This window comes from Sinohyriopsis cumingii, chromosome 5 (genome assembly GCF_028554795.1).
Source record: "Sinohyriopsis cumingii isolate HCF-2022 chromosome 5, ASM2855479v2, whole genome shotgun sequence".
NCBI classification, from domain to species: Eukaryota; Metazoa; Mollusca; class Bivalvia; order Unionida; family Unionidae; genus Sinohyriopsis; species Sinohyriopsis cumingii.
The window spans coordinates 119,560,079-119,567,205 of record NC_142965.1 but is presented as its reverse complement, the minus strand read 5'-3'; positions in this window follow the sequence as shown (position 1 = coordinate 119,567,205).

The window sequence follows — 7,127 nt, the reverse complement described above, 5'->3', positions numbered from 1 at the left end:
ATAAACATCATTTGATCGATCGGCCCCCTCAACGGATCGTTTGGTGTTACAAAGAGTGGCAATCGGCGTACAGCCTCTTGCGAGAAAGTCAAGGCGATTCCATCGTGTTTGTGGAAGGTATTCCTAAAGAAGACGACGGCATCGTCTCTGACTCCCGTCAAACCCATTTGGTCATTTTCGACGACATGTTAGGAGAAGACGAAAAAGAAATTAAATTGTGGTTCACGCGCAAAGGGCATCACCGTAATGCCAGTGTCGTTTACATCACCCAAAATTTGTTTCAACAAAGTAAAGCCCATCGCACCATCAGTCTCAATGCGCATTACGTGGTCTTGTTTAAAAGCCCTCGAGATAAATCGCAAGTGCAAGTCTTAGCCAAACAGTTAGGAACGCCTTGGCTAACTCAGGCGTACGACGATGCCACTCAAACGCCACACGCCAATTTACTCGTCGATTTGAAACCTACGACTCCCGAGGATTTGCGATTTCGTACCCACTTGTTTCACCACTGGTGCCAAGACGGAGGGCCTGTCCTGTACACGTCTCCGTCCTCGACTTCATTTCACTCCCCATAAAAAATCTATAAAAACCTCTGACCCTTTTTCGTCTGTCTCACTCTCAGTGCGAACATGACGTCCCTTCAGTCGCATCTTCCCGTCAAATTGATTCGTGCCTTGTATGGCATCAGTCGAGAAAAAGATCCACAAACACGAGCTCGTGTCTTAGAAGCTAGTCTCAAAGAAGTCTTACGATGGTTCACGGTGACGGCACGTCAATTACTCCAAGGAATCGTTCAGATTCCTCATCAAACCCAACGCTTTTTCGATCGAAACAAAGTTGCTTTGGTCCAACTGGCCGATCACCGCATCGATACTCAAACCAAAAAACAAATCATTTTGAAACCTGGAGGGAGCGGTACTCTAGGAGGGGTCATCATTCGCTCACTCTTAAGACGGGATCCTAATGCCCCCAAAGTTATCCCCAAGACAAAAGTCCAACGAATCCCCAAGAAGAAAAAGAAAAAGACCAGGTCCCCAAGAAGAATAACTTCTCCAGTGGCAGGACCCTCCTCTTACCAGACACCACCCCGGAAAAAGAAAAGAAGCCCCCAGAAAAAGAAACAGAGAAAAAGTCCCCAGAAAAAGAAAAGTCCACAGAAGAAAACTAGTCGCAAGAGAGGCACTTCGGCCAGGACGCAACCTTACACTCGCAAACCACGACCTGCCACGGCAGTGACTGCGTCTCCGACAGCCTCACGTTTGTCCACTTCTCCGTTGATGTCACCAGGAACTGAAGAGTACTTGGAGACGTTGATCACACCAAGAACTTCTCCGTTGATGACCCCCTAAAGAACTTCCCCAGTGGCAGGACCCTCCAATTTAGCGGCAGTGGCTGTTGCTCACAAAGTACCTTCTCCCAAAATCAAAGTCCATGAAAGATCGGGCATGTTACAAAGTTTACTGGATTTGTCCAAGCAAGAACTGGCTCGATTTAGTCCGTTGCGTACCCCTGCACGACGTGTCATGCCTGTCCTCAAACTGATAGACAAACGTAAAGACAATCAGTGGCGACGCGTTCCAGTATAAAAAAGGCCTGTGACCGAGTAGGGTATCAGTGTTTTTTGGTGCTCCTAAAGAGTCAAAGATGTCACCCTCCAGAAAACCCCAAGGAAAGAAAAGGAAAGGACTACCACCACGTTTAGCCAAACATGGGGACATGTTATCTGTCCTGTCCAAAGCTTCTCCACCCCTAAAAAAAAAACTCATTCAAACGGCCTCCAAAGAGGTCATCGATACCGTGTGCGAATGCTGTTTGAACGTTTTGAAAGGCACGATCCCTTTGTCCAAACACCAGAAACAATGCTTAGGCAAACATCGTCACGTTCTTCGGAAAATGGTTGAAAAGAAAATTCCCATTCGTCAAAAAAAGAAGATGTTAGTGCAACGTGGAAGCATTTTACCTCTCTTATTAGCCCCATACTGAAAGGAGTCTTGGGAACCATGTTGGGGGGACTGGTGGGAGCAAGATAAAAAGGCCTCGGAAGTTCCAAGATCTCAGAATCGACCCCTGAGAACCCCATGGAAGGACGAAAACTAGCTTTAGTGCCTTACAAACGATGGATGGAATACCATCGGTGGCAAGAACAACGCACCCCGCATTTACCTCCCAATCCCAATTTGAGCGAGATGTCCCAGTTACAACACGAATTGCAATCCTTGATGGATCGCCAAGATTTGTCCGAAACAGAAAAATCGCAAAAGTACGGTCAACTCTTGCAACGACTGCAACTCTTTCACCAGAAAGCTTTAGACGAAACAGCTCTACCCACTCTGAAAGATTTTAAGACCTTGATGAAAAGTCCAGCACCAGCACCATCACCAGTACCAGTACCAGTACCACCATTACCCGTGACCAAGACAGAAAAAGGAGAAGAAGAAGAAGGGTTTCAAACTCCACCAGAAAAAGTACGCAAGTTAACAACACCACCTACCTCCAGAATTGGATGGATTAAAAAGATGATGGTCACCCCTTCTTCATCACAAGAGAAAAAGAAAGTGAAGACAGAAGTGAAACAAGAACCGATATCCCCCGCTCAGACATCCTCATCCTCTTCAACACCTATTGCTGGTCGCACACGCAAAGCATTGCAATCTAAAAAATACCCCAAGAGAAAAAGAGTAGCATCCTCCAAGAGTGGGTGCCTTATTAACACACCAACACAAAAAAATGGAAAAAGTCTTAGCCAGCATTTACTACGATCCCTCCCATCCTGCAGGTTACGCAGGAGTTCAAAAATTGTATCGTGCTGCCAAAACTCGAGTGAAAAGTCTCCGTTTACCTCAAGTGCAACGATGGTTACAAGAACAAGCTACTTACACTTTACACAAACCTATTCGACGCAAGTTTGCCAGAAGTCGCACCCGAGTGGAAGGCATCGATCATCAATGGCAAGCCGATTTAGCCGATGTCTCTCATTTGGCCAGCTACAATCGTGGCTACAAATATTTGTTTTGTGTCATCGACGTCTTTTCCAAATTTGGCTGGGTCCTGCCCTTGACTTCCAAATCGAGCAGCGAGTTAGTGCGAGCCCTGCAACGGGTGTTGAAACAAAGCGGTCGTCACCCTCTTCGATGGCAAACGGACAAAGGCACCGAATTTCTGAACCAAGCTTAACAAAAAGAATTAAAGAAACGTGACATTCATTTTTTTACCACCGAGAATCCCGAAACCAAAGCCAGCATCGTGGAACGTTTTCAACGCACTTTGAAAGAACGCATGTGGAAATATTTTACGCATCACCACACTCTGAAGTACATCGACATCTTACCGCACCTGGTGCAAGCGTACAACCAATCTTACCATCGAAGCATCGGACGTGCCCCGCAAGACGTGACTCCTGAGAACGAAGTGTTGGTGTTTGAGCGCCTGTTTGGTACGTCCCCGACGAGGGCTGTCCCCAAGAAAAGTGGAGAGTTGACCGTAGGAGATTGGGTGCGCATTGGCAAAACCAAACGCACTTTCGACAAAGGTTACTTACCTAACTGGACGACCGAATTGTTTCGCGTCACTGGACGAGTGCATGGCCGTCATCCTGCCGTCTGTAAATTGGAAGACATGAACGGAGAAGTGCTCAAAGGAACGTTTTATTTGCCCGAGTTACAACGTGTCACCATAAAAGAAGACGACGTGTACGACATCGAAAGCATTCTCGAACGCAGAACCCGTAAAGTGGGCAAACGACGTGTCAAAGAAGTCAAAGTACGTTGGAAAGGATATCCACCCAGTTTCGATTCTTGGATCGACGCTTCGCAAGTCATCGACTATAAAAAGAAGAAGTGACCATCATGCCCTTTCACACAGCAGACGCAGCTACGTCGACCACTCCTTCTTCACCTAGTTCTTCTGTGCAAGATTTACAAAAACAACCCTTGTGGGTGTGGTGTGGAGAACGTGTGCCTAAAACGCAAATCGTCTTTTTCTGCCAAATCTTCGTGGTGTATTGTGTCATCGGGGCAGCCATTGCCAATTTGAGTTTGCAACAAGGAGACAAACAATTGTGGACCATTTTATTGAGCAGTTGCATCGGTTACCTGCTTCCCAATCCCTCCCTGAAATTCTCCTCGAACGGGAACCACGGGAACCTTGTGTCCAGTGCCAGTCACCACTCCAACCACAATCAGAACCCCATTTTAGACGGAGACACGCCTCTGACGTCCAGTAACCCCTCGGAGAGCCACAGAACTCTGGAATTATGAGTCACGAAAACCAATTTTACTTAACCTTACCCAGTGACAGTTCCATGGAGGTGTTTCCCCACAACACGTTGTGCTGTTACACGGCTAAATTACCTCAAGCCATCCCCTTAGATCACGAAGCCCATTGGGAAGTGGCTTTAGTGGAAATGATTCACCCTACACAAATCCAAAACATCACCGAAAATCAAAACACTTTTGAGGTCGAAATCCTGAACCAACAATTACAAGAAGCCATGAATGACATCGGGTTTTCAGGGATCACAACAACATCCACCAGCAATCCAGCCTTCAAAATCTACACCGTGAAAATTTCAGCAGGGTTTTATTTTAGTGGCCAACATTTGGTGGACACCATTGCGGACAGGTTCGAGTTCGCCTTTGGCAAAGCCCTGAACAGAGTCAAAAAAAGTGTCACCCTGGAGTACCATAAAGTGGCTCGTCGCTTACTGATGAAATTTCAGGATACCCAAACGTTGTCCGTCAGTTTTAATCGTGAATTGTTTGATATTTTAGGTGGAGACACAAAAATGGCTCGAAATTTTAAACCGAAGATCAACAGCAATACGGAATTTTACAAGTTTTTTCGATTCCCTGTAGAACTGAACCAAGGACTGAATTTGATGTTCGTGTACTCCGATGTGGTGGAGTATAACGTGGTGGGACACACCTCTGTACCGTTACTACGTGTCATTCCTTTCAAAGTGGATAGTACCACGACCAGTGACCAGGAAGGTGGAAACACCTATCACGTCCACCGCGAATTTGTACATCCTCATTATTTACCCGTCAGCAAGTCGTATTTGGACACGGTCAACATTGCTATAAAAGGAGGTTTGGGACAAAATATTCCATTCACCAAAGGAAAAGTCACGGTGAAACTCCATTTTCGAAAACGGTTCTCTCACGACTCGTAAGTAAGTCATATATCCAGTGTACCAAGGGATTGCACGACAGCGAGGACACGGTTTAGGAGACATGTTAAAATCGGCCTTTCGTTCGGTGGCCCCAGTGTTGAAACCGATGGTGACACGCGGATTGCACGCCTTGAAAGATGCGGCACTGACGCAAGGCAAAGAATTTCTCCAAAATGTCATCATCGACAAACAAAACCCTAAAGAAGCCTTCATGAGGGCAGGTAAAAATGTCTTGCTGCAAACGGGCAAAGACATTTTAGGCCGACGAGACACACCTATAAATGCCCTGCATGCTACCGAGTCAAGCATTCAGCAAGGACAAGGCAGAAAGAGACGACGAAGAAAACACCCTTTCACCAGACTTCAAGCTAGAAAGGCCAAGAAAAGAAGAACCGTTCGAGACTTAGACGTTTTCGATTATTGAGACACAGAAAAAATGATGCACCGAGAGTCATGCGCCTGTTCCAAGACGGAACTGGATCTGTTTGCCATGCCTCCCACCATGATGACCATGCAAGAATCCCAATGGGTGGAATTTCACCCCGTTTCCTCATTGACAGCCTCAGCTCCCATCGAAATTGAAATCAAAGGACAGCCCGAAGATTACATCGATCTGAATAGCAGTTACTTGTACTTGAAAGTCAAAGTTATCGATGAGGACAATACGGCCATAGAAGGTGATGAGGTAATAGCTCCCGTCAACAATTTCATGCATTCCTTGTTTAGCGGAGTGGACTTGTACTTGAATAACAAACTGGTCAGCAGCAGCATGGATACTTACCCTTATCGAGCGTACCTGGAAAATCTCTTGACGTACGGAATAGACGCCAAGAACACTCATCTCAATGCCTGTGTGCTATGGGAAGCTGACGAAGCAGGCCAGTTTGAAGAATTCGAAATTGATACAAAAAAAACACCAAACAATGATGGATTTATAGAACGAAGAAACAGAATCGTCGGACTCAACAAAAGTTTAGAACTGATGGATCGTTTGCATTTGGACATGTGGTTGCAAGAGAAGTATTTGCTGAACGGGGTGAATGTTCGCCTGAGACTGAATCGTAGCAGTGCCGCTTTCCATTTGATAGGTAATACCGCTTGCAAAACTGACATCGAGGTAGCCAGGCTCTACGTACGCCGTGTGGAAGTGTTACCTAAAGTGGGAAACGACATCAGTCAAACATTGAGCAGAACGACCGCTAAGTATCCCATACGACGCGTAGAAGTGAAAACGTTCACCATTCCCAAGGGACAGCGATCCATGATCGAAGATCATCTGTTCCAAGGACAGCTACCCAAACGTTTAATCCTTGGTATGGTCTCGAATTCAGCCTTCAACGGAGCCTTCGCTCAAAATCCTTTCAACTTTCAACACTTCGACGTAAAGAAAATCGAAGTCAGTCGCGATGGCAAGACCTTGTGTACCCGACCTTTCGAACCTGACTTTACCAACACAATTTACTTGAGATCGTACTTGTCCCTGTACGAAGCCACCGGCCAGTTAGGAACCAACACCAGTCACGGCATTACGTACGACGATTACGCAGGAGGCTATGCTTTGTGGGCTTTCGATTTCACTCCAGACCAAGGCAGCGACGAGGGACATTTCCACCCTATAAAATCTGGCCAGATTCGTGTGGAACTTCAGTTTGCAAAAGAACTACCAGCAACAGTGAACGTCATCCTGTATGCAGAATTCGATAATACCATAGAAATCAACAGTTTGAGAGAAGTCATTCTAGATTACTAGAAGCCATGGAAGACTGTTATCCCTCTTTACCTAGTGGAGAAACTTTAGACATGGAATGTGAGGAGACCGTGAAAAAAGAAGAAGTGATCATGATGAAGTCGAGATGGCCAGAACAAGAAGCCCATTTAGTCTCCTGTTTTGCCAAACACTTGGTCGACAAAATGACGGAATTGATCAAGAAAAATTGCTATGGATGTCAAAACGATC